Genomic DNA, 11,431 nt, shown 5'->3' on the forward strand with positions numbered 1-11,431 from the left:
ATGCCACTATAGGAATAGTGGGCCACATCTTGGGGCCTGCCAGACTTCATGCAGTGCAGGTTGGGAGAAGGGGTGCAAAGATGGAGTGAAGTGCCCTAGTCATGGACCAGGACCATGTTGTGCTAGGCACAAACACAGGACAGAAACACAGTCCTTGCCCTCAAAGATCCCACTCCCCTGATCCTGGGGCCATTGTGTGCAGGGCTCTTCCTTTGGCTGGCTGCTAATTGTTCCAAGAGGGAAAACTTCGACTGGGGGTTAGCACAGTGTAGGACCATCCCAGACCTGACTCCTTTCCTCCAGCCACTTCCCTTACTCTAAAGCACAGAGCTAGCTTAGTGGCCTCTTCATTGGCTCTGCATTACTGGAGAACATCCCCCTGAACTGGAGTGATCCTTCTGAGAGCAGAAACACTGGCCCTATGAACAAAATCCATCAATGGCACAAAGGCAAAGCAGCTGTATTGCCCTCAAAGGAGTTGGCCTAATATATTCAGCCCTGTTAATAGATCATGGGGACAATTTTTCATTCTGGCAGAGCTAAGAATGGGAGGGAGTAGGAAGTTAGGTTTATACCATCTTTTCATCTCTCCACATTTATACTTCCTTGCCCATGGCCCCAAGGGGACATTGCAACAGCCAAACAGAAATGGAGCACACGGATACTTGGCTACACCCACTATACCAGGGTTATGCCACCTCTTTGCTATCCAGGGAAACCTGTATGCTGGGGTATTCCTGATGAGAGAATCTGCTGCCTTTCTGCAATCTTGATGGTGTCAGACTGGTGTAAAGGAGCCACAGAGCAACAGAGCACCTAGCCCTATATACATATATATGGAAATATGTGTGTGTGTGTGTGTGTGTACCTGCGCACGAAATCCTACACATATCTAATCATTCTTTCAGTGTGTCCTTTAGGGGACCCTCCTCATCTGCCATCCAGTTTTCTGTGGCACTTCTACAGGGCTCTGGCCTTGGTCCCCTTTTCTTCCCCATCTTTCCACCGTATCTCGCCCAATCTCATCCAGAAATACAAATTCAACTACCATCTCTATGCTGGTGACTCACAGATCTACCTGTCTGCTCCAGACCTGACTCCTGTCCAAATGAAGATCTTTGCCTGTCTTTCTGACATCTTCTTGTGAACACCTAGCCAACACCTAAAGCTTACCATGGCTAAAAGAGAGCTTTTAATCTTTCCTCCCAAACCCTTCTTGCTGCCTCCTTCCTTGATCACTATGGACAACACCACCATCCTGCCAGTCGCTCAGCCCTGTAACCCAGGCATCATCTTCAGCTTGGACATGAATCAGGGATGACTCAGGGGATGTAAAGTATCAGAGGGGTAGCCGTGTTAGTCTGGTTCTGTAGAAGCAGCAAAGAATCCTGTGGCACCTTATAGACTAACAGAAGTTTTGCAGCATGAGCTTTCGTGGGTGAATACCCACTTCTTCGGATGCAAGCAGTGGAAATTTCCAGGGACAGGTGTGTATATATAAGCAAGCAAGAAGCAAGCTAGAGATAACGAGGTTAGATCAATCAGGGAGGATGGGGCCCTGTTCCAGCAGCTGAGGTGTGAAAACCAAGGGAGGAGAAACTGGTTCTGTAATTGGCAAGCCAATCAGGGGATGTAAAATAGGTAAACAAGACTTGATCCTTTGAGAAGAGAAAAAGGGTTTATTTACCCTCCACCCATAACTGCTAAAAAAAAAGAAACAAAAATTGAATAGCAGATTTCCCTCATATGAGTAGCTGGTTTCCTGCTCTTCAGATATGAGCAAATCTAAAAGAAATTGCAAAGGTGATCATGTTAAAAACAGACATGGCTTATTGTAAACTTATGATACACCCCGGGGATAAGCACAGGATCTAAGAATTAACCATATCCAATAACAGCATCCTTGGATATTTGGGGAATATGTTCCACTGCTTCCTCTCCCTCAAAAGCCTGTTCGCCAGGCCCTCCTTCCTGCATTCCACCCTACAAGTACTCCTGGTCCTCTTTTTCCCTTCCTTCCCTCAGGAGTTTGTATGGTTTGTGTTCTAGGGTGGGGAGGTTGCCAGGAGAACCGACTTCCTTCACCCATCCCTAGATCCCTATTGGACAAAGTACTTAAACACATGCCTAATCTGAAGCATGCGAGCAGTCCCTGACTTCAGCCAGTCTATCTTCCTAAACCAGGGCCCTGGAGGACAGGGAAATGTGTGCTGTTTTTCCTTCCTGGGTCCCCAAAGAGTGTGGTCAGAAGGAGAGTAGACCTGGTGTTTTGGCTGGGGTAAGGAGTGCTCTGAGCTCTTTCTCTCTGGTCTGTCTAAGGAGACCTAGAGTTAGCTGAGTTGTTCACTCAGCATAAAACCAGCCGCTAAAATGGAAAGCAGCACACCCTGCTCTGAATTGATCTCTGGAACACACTTTTGAGAAAAATACCTAGTTCATCTTAAGGTGTATGAAGATTTGTTAAAGGCCATTCTTACATACAACTCTGCCTACCAGTTTGTAAATTGCTTGGTTTCTCCTGATTTCACAATAGAGCCATGTGAAATATATGCAGTTAGGCTCAAACTGGAAGCCCATATTCAAGCCCTTCATGCTCTGAAATTGCTCTGGGTTGGATCTAAAACCAGTTACACATCTAGCCTGACTGGAGCACAAAATGATGAAAAACCTGAGTGCTAACCTTACCTGATTTCTGATATTTTGAGTTACATTCTGTGAGGTATGTTGTTCAAAGGAATCTGAACCTAAGCTTTGGTTCAGTTTTGAGCCCCAACCCTAATTTAAAATAAGTCCACATTAATAGGAGATATACCAATCTCCTAGAACTGGAAGGGACCTTGAAAGGTCATTGAGTCCAGCCCCCTACCTTCAATTCACAGGACTAATTTTTGCCCCAAATCTCTAAGTGGCCCCCCTCAAGGATTGAACTCACAGCCCTGTGTTTAGCAGGCCAATACTCAAACCACTGAGCTATCCCTCTCCCTTTCAAATATGGCCTCCTCAGCCCATATCCAGTCTGAGCTAAAACCATGAAATCAGCTAGGCTTCACTCAAAGATGATGATTATTATTTGTATTGTAGCAATGCTTAGCACAATAGGTCTTGTATAAATACACATTAAGACAATTCCTGCCCTAAAGATTTTACAATCTAATCAGAAATGTAATGACACTTTTTGCTGAGTCTGGGAGTAAGTTTTGAATACACAAGGAACCTTGATTCAGGCATGTTTTGCATGGTTTCATCTTTGATTGCAAAGAATTGGAACAACTTTAGTCACAAGGTTAAAATGTACCCAATATAAACCACACTGAATGAACTACATAATGTATGAGCAAGTTCTGTGCTATAAAACCTGAACCTATACAATATTTACATCAAAAGCAGATGTCCCTACCATAATTCTATTGTGCATAGAATAGCAGCATAACAGTAATACTTCTGAAAGCTATAATAAATAGTAATAATAATAATAATAATAAATAATAAATTAACATCTATCTCATATATAGCACATTTCATCAGCAGATCTCAAAGTGCTTTATGAAAGAGTTCGGTATCATTATCCTAATTTTGCAGATGGAAAAACTGAGGCATAGAGCAGCAAAGTAACTTGCCCAAGGTCACCCAGCCAGTCAGTGGCAGAACTAGGTATACACCCAAGGTTTCCCTCATTCCACTCCAATGCTCTATCCACTACCTCTCATAAAATCTCAGAGAAGTGTTCTTTGGATTTATAGCATTACAAAAAGAAGCATAATATCATTTGATTCAATAATTTATAGAAAAGAGGCCCTAGAGCAGGGGTGGGCAAACTACGTCCTGTGAGTCGCATCCAGCCTGCCAGCCATTTTAATCCAGCCCTCGAACTCCCACTGGGGAGCAAGGTCTGGGGCTTGCTCTGCTCCAGCGCTCCAGCCGGGGAGCAGGGCTGGGGGCTGCTCTGGGTGGCTCCCAGAAGCAGTGGCATGTCTCCTCTCTGGCTCCTATGTGTAGGGGCAGCCAGGGAGCTCCACTCCGCACACTGCCCCTGCCCAAAGCACCGCCTCTACAGCTCCCATTGGCCAGGAGCTGTGACCAGTGGGAGATGTAGCAGTGGTGCCTGCGGATGGAGCAGCGCGCAGCAGAGCCGCCTGGCTGCATCTCCATGTAAGAGCCAGAGGGGGGACATGCCGCTGCTTCCGGGAGCTGATTGAGGTAAACGCCGCCCAGAGCCTGCACCCTTGAGCCACTGCCCCACTCTCCAACCCTCTGCCCCAGCCCTGATCCCCCTCTCGCCCTCTGAACCCCTCAGTCCCAGCCCAGAGCACCCTCCTTCACCTTAAACTCCTCATCCCCAGAGCTCACCCCCCAGCTGGACCCATCACCCCAGCCCTGATCCCCCTCCTGCCCTCCGAACCCCCCGGTCCCAGGCCAGAGCACACTCCTACACCTCAAACCCCTCATCCCCAGCCTCACCTCAGAGCCCGCACCCCAAGCCGGAGCCCTCACCCCCTCCAGCCCTGCAACCCCAATTTCGTGAGCATTCATGGTCTGCCATACAATTTCCATACCCAGATGTGGCCCTCGGGCCAAACAGTTTGCCCACCCCTGCCCTAGAGTGTATAATGCACCCATTTATGGTTGTACCTTTTGAGGATTCTATATTCTCTTCACTTTACTAAAACTAACTTTCCCTCTTCTTTTTAAGAATATAAAGATCATAAAATGAACACCTGGAAGCTGCTCATACTAATTTTGTTTCCCTCCATGATCTTCACCGGAGGATTGCTGATGTTTCTTTGTAGAAGGTAATATACATTTTTGGGGAGGGGCAGATGGGGAGGGAAAGGGGGAGTTGTCTTTCTGAGGATAAACAAACACTTTGATGAATCAATGTTCAATCAAAACCAGATCTTCCTTTTCATAGGGGGTTCATTGTACTTAGAATAATCAGGTCATTGTGAATTAGGGGGCTACAATTCTGAAGACTAATCTGATGAGAGGCTGAGTGCCCATAACAGCTGCTGACTTCACTAGGGATACTGGGAGCATATGTGTACTGTTCCTTAAAAGCTGTAGCAGGAAGCCTGGCTGGAGGGGAACCTGGGAAAGTGCTAGGTAGAAGTTCTATAGTGAAGTAGAGAGAGGCCGGGAGACGAGCTTTTGGGACAATGTTGTTTTTCCTTTGATAAGTGCTAGAAGAAGCTGACCTTTTTCTGTGATAACAGACAGTGTTCAGCATCTTTCAGCAGGCACAGCTAGTAGGATCAAGCCTCCAGTGACTTGCCGAAGGCCACACAGCAGGGCAAGCCGGGGACAGAGAATAAAGTATAAGTTAGAACTTATACATTCCTGATACATTGTCCTAGCCTCAGACCAATAGACCTTGTTGCCTTTAGGCTGATGCTTCCTCTCTGTGTATACTGCTGGTTTACTTAACATGTTATTTTACATATGCTCACAAACAAGATAAAAATACCCTGGTGTGAACAATCTGCTCCTGCAGAAATTTAACAGCAATAACAACCCTGTGTTTTCATCTCTCTCTCTCTCTCTCTTTTCTAGGTATAAATGCATTGATCCTATACTCACACCTATCCCACACCCTTCAGACAGAATCAGAATCTGGTTAGCTTCTGATGCTGCTCTGTGTCAGGTACAGTACGTACTGATCTTTTCCTCCCACAGTGCTATGTATGTTGTACATACAGGGTCAGGATGGTATGGCTGAAGAAATTTAGTCAGCTGGGCAAATAATAGCAAAAGAAATATTCCGGAGTATTCTTCTATCTCTAGCCGATGGAGCGGCTCAGATCTAATTTTCCACACCCTCGATTCAGTGTCTCTGAATGTTTGAGCTGGAGAAAAATGAGGGGCAGCCATTTGCATTGGTGCCAGTTCAGAACCCCATGCTCCAGAGGAGCTCGGAGAGTGACTGTGCCTCCGGGACAACCATGGCCATCTCCTAGCTGGGTGGCTGGGTGTATGTGGTGTATGGGAGTGTGTGTGGCCCTGCCGTTCCCCTTTTGAGACACTGTTGAAAGAAGATATTAATATGTAGCTCTCCTCCTCTCTATCCACTAATAACACCTGTCCTTGACAACGCCACAGGATCCTCATTCTCCTATTGGATTCCATTCCATTCCAGATAGGTTCTTATACCACGCTCATCGCTGTAGTGTCTGAGTAGTGCATTGAGCAAGATGACTAACATCTGCCAGGTGTTTGTTTTCTCATCCTCTCCCCAGAGGGAGCAGTGTGTGGAGTGGAGAGCTTCGTTTGGGATTTTTTTATAAAGTCAAAGAAATGCACTCTGCGCTTAGAGCATAAGATGGTGAGATTTGTGATACTCCTTGGTTTCTGTGGGATTTCGTTCCATAGTCTTAGGCAGCCTCTCAGAAAGCTTTGTCCATTTCTTGCTCCCGAGGAGTAACTGGGAAAAAGGTCACACCACCCTCTCTTTCAGGAGACGAAAAACCCAGCCAGAACTCAGGGGAAGATGAGCCTTCTCTCCTCAAGAAACAATATCTGTCTCTACTTCCTTCTGTGATTGGCCAAACTCATTTGCCACCTTTTCTCAGCTAAAATGGCATTGCCTTATTGCTTTCCTCAATAGAGCAGTGCAAATTAAACTGATATTTCGGTCCAGCACTTTGCTGTGGCCTGCCAAACTGTAAGGACCAAGCCATGGTGGTTGTGTCTATGTTAAGCATGTCCCTTAGCATCTGTAAGAGGTTTCTTTCAGAAGGCACAGAGCCTCTTTTTACTTCCACAACCTTGTTTATTCATTATGTGAATGGAAGATCAGAACAAGCAGTTACTAATGTTGTATATTATTAACACAGCAGGAGTATGACCTGGTTCTCCAAACTCCCAGCATGCTGTTTATCAGCGATCTGAGCACACCTGTCACAGGTAGGTCCAAGGAAACACATGCGTTTACTGACCTGCTGGTGACAACAAATGGCAGGGGTGAATGTTGATGGCGCTGACAGAAGAGGGAGATTGGTATATGGAATAAAGAGTACTTGGCAGATCCTGTATATGAAATAATGGTTCTGCACAGAGATGGGCGTGGGACACAGAAAAATGGCTATTAGTGTCAAGATGCCTGGAGAGACTTGCCCAGACCCAACCTGTTTTATCCACAAATGAGCCTAACCCCTGAAATAAGATAATTAATACTATCTTGGGGCTAGAGTGTGACTGTGCCACAAGCCCACGTTGCATAGTTACACTATCCCAGGAGCAGACCACAGACCATATTGAGATTCAGAGAAGTTGAGTTGGCTGGGGCAAGGAGTAAATTTGTTAGTCTCTAAGGTATCCTTGTTGTTTTTGGTGATACAGATTAACATGGCTACTACTCTGAAAATGTAATCTCTGTTTCCCACTTTGCTCCAGTAATCTATCCCATCCCTGTACATGACACATGGTTTGCACATGGGTAACAACTCAGAATCTGCTCTCGTTTGCTACACCACTGAGTGAATGCATTTGTGTGTAATAAAATTTTACTCAACAGAACTAAGTTTCAACACAAGTGAAGTGAACATGCACTCCGAGATCATGTTGGTCCCTCTGGAAAAGAACAAACACAAGGGGATTAACTAATGAAGATTCTTAAGCATCTGGAAAACAGCCTACACGTACTTGCATATGTATCCTGAGGGATGATAATCCTCATTGCTGTGTGAGTGGGTTATCTTTTCTGTGCTGAATTATCTTGTGGAGATACTCCAGCTGAATCCAAATAGGTCTGAGCCAGGAACCAGTCTGAGCCCAGCAATTTGACAGATCTCAAAAAGGTTCTACTAGTGACATTATGAGACTCCTGAAATGTGTATTTGGGTCACAAAAGCAGACACCAGAGACAGCTTGCAGTTTGTCTTTTACTCCTCCTCCTCCTCTTAACCACAACACTATTATAGCGACATAATAGAGAGTTAAAGCCTGTTCAGGTGAAATAACGTGAGATGGTTTTTGGATGCAAATTAAGCTAGGATTTGGGATTAGAGTCGAAAGTCAAATCAGGGATAGTGTTTGGGTTTTCATTTCATAACACTGTTATCACATGAGATTGTGGCCAGAAGAACAAGATCAGCTGTTTTTACAAGATCAATGGGTAGTTGTTAAACACCTGACTGATTTATGGGCAAGCTGAATTGTGGGCGATGACTGTTTTTTATAACATTCCTGGAGGTAACAGCTGTATAGAACTTTGAGACATGTATAATCTGATAACCTGTATAAACAATCATATTGTTGATAAGCAGACATCAGCAAAGAAATAATAGCCTTGTATAAAGATGTAAGATCCTTCAATGCTAATGAAGAGCTGGCTTTTGGACATTGTAACGGGGTGGCCTACCCATTTAGGCGCCAAAGACCTGGAGATGGCCACTCCCAACTAGTTAGTTTATGGGCCACACATGAGAGAGGGAAAAAATGGATTTCTACCAAGCCTATTTATAAAAGAGCAGCAGGAAGCCATGAGGTCAGAGAGACTCTGAACAAACAGAAAGATGGGACTTCAAAGCTCTCCAGGCAGGGAGAGACCCTGAGCAAGCGGGAGAAGGAATGCAGGGCTCTCCAGGCAGAGAGAGACCCCGAGCAAGCGGGAGAAGGAACGCAGGGCTCTCCAGGCAGAGAGAGACCCCGAGCAAGCGGGAGAAGGAACGCAGGGCTCTCCAGGCAGAGAGAGACCCTGAGCAAGCGGCGCAGGGCTCTCCAGGCAGGGGAGAAGCCCAAGGCCTTACAGAAGAAGAATCTGTTGCTGGAATCCAGAAACTTTTGTGTGGGGATTCTTATGTTTTGTCTGGGCTCAGAGGGTAGATCCTTTAACTTATTTCCACTGTTCCTTTCAGATTACTTTATTAAATGAAGATACGCTGACATTAATTAGAGAGTTTGGCTTCTTTTTGATGGGGCTGTTAAAGTGACCTCATTGTTACCTCATCAAAAGGGAAAACCGAGGCAGGCTGCAGCAGAGAGATATGAAAGCAGGGTCTGAATGAGCTTTCCACTGACAGCTAGCTGGGGAAGGGAAAAGACTTCAGGACCAGACTGTATTTACATGAACACATCCACTCCACCTAGGTATCCAGCAGACCGGAGCTATGTAGCTTCAAGTGATCAACTTTGGCTGGTGTTGGTTTACAAATTACTTTAGTACTTAATTCAGGGGTAGTTAAATGTTGTTATCTTTATTGTATGAGTAAAGGGCAGCAGAACTGTGCTAAGGTCACCCTCAAATGAAATGAACTCACTAAGTCAGGGACTCGAATGCCAGACCAGTGTGAAAGTAGGAGGGGATGAGGATAGGTGTCCTTGCCAGAAGGTGTAGACTCTATTTCAAAGCCCCACGCACAGTTTAATCTGCCTCTCCCCACTGTTCAACCATAGAGCTAAGTGAGTCTTTTGTTAAGTAATCACCAGAGCTTAAATCACTTGTTGTGGGACAGCATTTCTGCCCAGCTTGCTTCAGCAGCCAAACTCCCCCATTAAGAGATGACAATCACTGAGCGAACCTCAAGAGACTGACCTGCAGTGATCACAACAGAGAAGTAGCGGGCAGCAGAAGGTGACTGTGTGTAGTGCAGCAGCTGGAAAGGTGGCCAGCAGAGTAGAACTGTAGCTTGCAGGAAGGTGGCTGACAGAGCAGCGACTGGTGGAGCGACAGCCGGCCAATGAAGTGGCGGCTGGTGGAGCAGCCAGCATAACGGAGCGGCTGGCGGGGCGGTCAGCGGAGCAGTGATTGGCCAGCAAGGCAGTGAAACCAGAGCAAATGCTTGGATGGTGGAGCAAGCAAGGTGCCCTTCACCCCCCACAACCGGTAGGAGGTGACCTCACATAGATGCACTTCTGAACTCTGGGTGCACACTGACCAAGGACAACCACTGTGAGTGAGGTGTGGTGAGAGAGCAGAGAGGGGCATGGAAAGGGAACTTTTGGTTGTAGAACTTAAGATCCTGAGACAGAAGACACTGCCCCATGCATCTGGGGTGGATGTTTTGCTCACAGATTTATGTTTATTAAACCTGCTTCTGGCATTTTCCCTAATTAATGTTGGGTAACTGCCCTCCTTTCATTAAAAGTTTATCTTCTATACTCATGCTCTGTGCTTGGTGTGGGGAAATATTGATTCTTAGAGGCACCGAGGGGTGGTGTGTAATTGTCCCAGGTTACTGGGAGGGGGCTCGAGCCATTTCTGTGTTGTACTGTTGAAAAGGAACCTTTAGATATTGAACCCAGCACTGGTTGCTGCCAACTCCACCTGGCAGAAAAGCTATATTTACTTAACCGGAAAGGGGCACTACAGAACAGGCATGTCCACTTACAGACATCTGTAAGCAAAGTCTGAATGAACTATGCCCTGACAGCTAGTTTGGGAGGGGGAGAGACTTCAGGGGCAAACTGTATTTACATGAACACCTACTCTGCATAGGTATCTAGCAGACAGGAGTTGTGTAGCTCCAAGTGATCAGCTTTGGCTGGTGTTGGGTTACAAATCACTTTAGCATTGAATGCAGGGGTAGTGAAATGTTGTTATATTCATTGTATGACTAAAGAGGAGCAGAACTGTGCTGAACTTGTCCCAACTGAGTGGTCACCCTCAGCTGAAAGAAACTTGCTAAGCCAGGGGCTTGAATGCCAGACCTCTGGGACAATAAAATGGGTGGGAACAGGTATCCCAACTACGAGGCATGGACAGTCCCCAGTCTGGTTTAATCTGTTCTTCCCCACTGTTCAAACAGAGAGCTAAATAGGCTTGATTAAGAGCCTTTTGTTATGTTAACAAGCTCAGATGAGAGCTGAAACAACTTATGGTAGGGCAGTGTTTCTTCCCAGCCTGCAAAGAGCTGAAAATCACTAAGAGACTGATGTTCATAGTCACAACAGACAGAGGAAGGTGACTGACAGTCAGCTTGCAAGGTGGCGAGCCAAACAAGCGGCTGGCGAGGCCACCAGCGGTGAGGAACCATGGCTGGCAGGGCAGCCAACCAGAGCAAGTGTTCAGATGGTGGAGTAAGCCAGATGCCTTCTTCCCGGGGTGGGAGGTGAACCCTGCGTCCTCATGGAGTGAGTGGGGCATGGTGAGGAAGCAGAGAGGGGCACAGAAAAGGAACTGCTGGTTGTAGAACTCAAAAACATGAGGCAGACGACTCTGCCCCACGCACGCTGGGTGGGTGTCCAGCTCATAGTTTTATGATTATGAATCCTGCTTGTGGCATTTTCTCTAATTAATATCAGTCGTCTTCTGTCCTTTCATTAAAAGTTTGTTTTCTACACTCAGACTCTGTGCTTGGGAGTGGGGAAGTATTGCCGCTCAGAGGTGCCCAGGGGTGGTGTGAAATTGTCCCAAGTTACTGGGTGGGGGCTCAATCGGTTCTGTGTAGTATCATTGAAAAGGAACCCCTAGATATTGAACCTGGCCCTGGTTGCTGCC

The 11,431-nt window shown here is 46.3% G+C and overlaps 1 pseudogene; it reads left to right on the forward strand.

Annotated features, from left to right (window-relative positions):
- Positions 1–10,057, forward strand: part of LOC123363526 — a 32,685-nt pseudogene extending 22,628 nt beyond the window's left edge.
- Positions 10,058–11,431: the final 1,374 nt, after the last annotated feature.

Source organism: Mauremys mutica, chromosome 1 (assembly GCF_020497125.1).
Source record: "Mauremys mutica isolate MM-2020 ecotype Southern chromosome 1, ASM2049712v1, whole genome shotgun sequence".
In the NCBI taxonomy this organism is placed as follows: Eukaryota; Metazoa; Chordata; order Testudines; family Geoemydidae; genus Mauremys; species Mauremys mutica.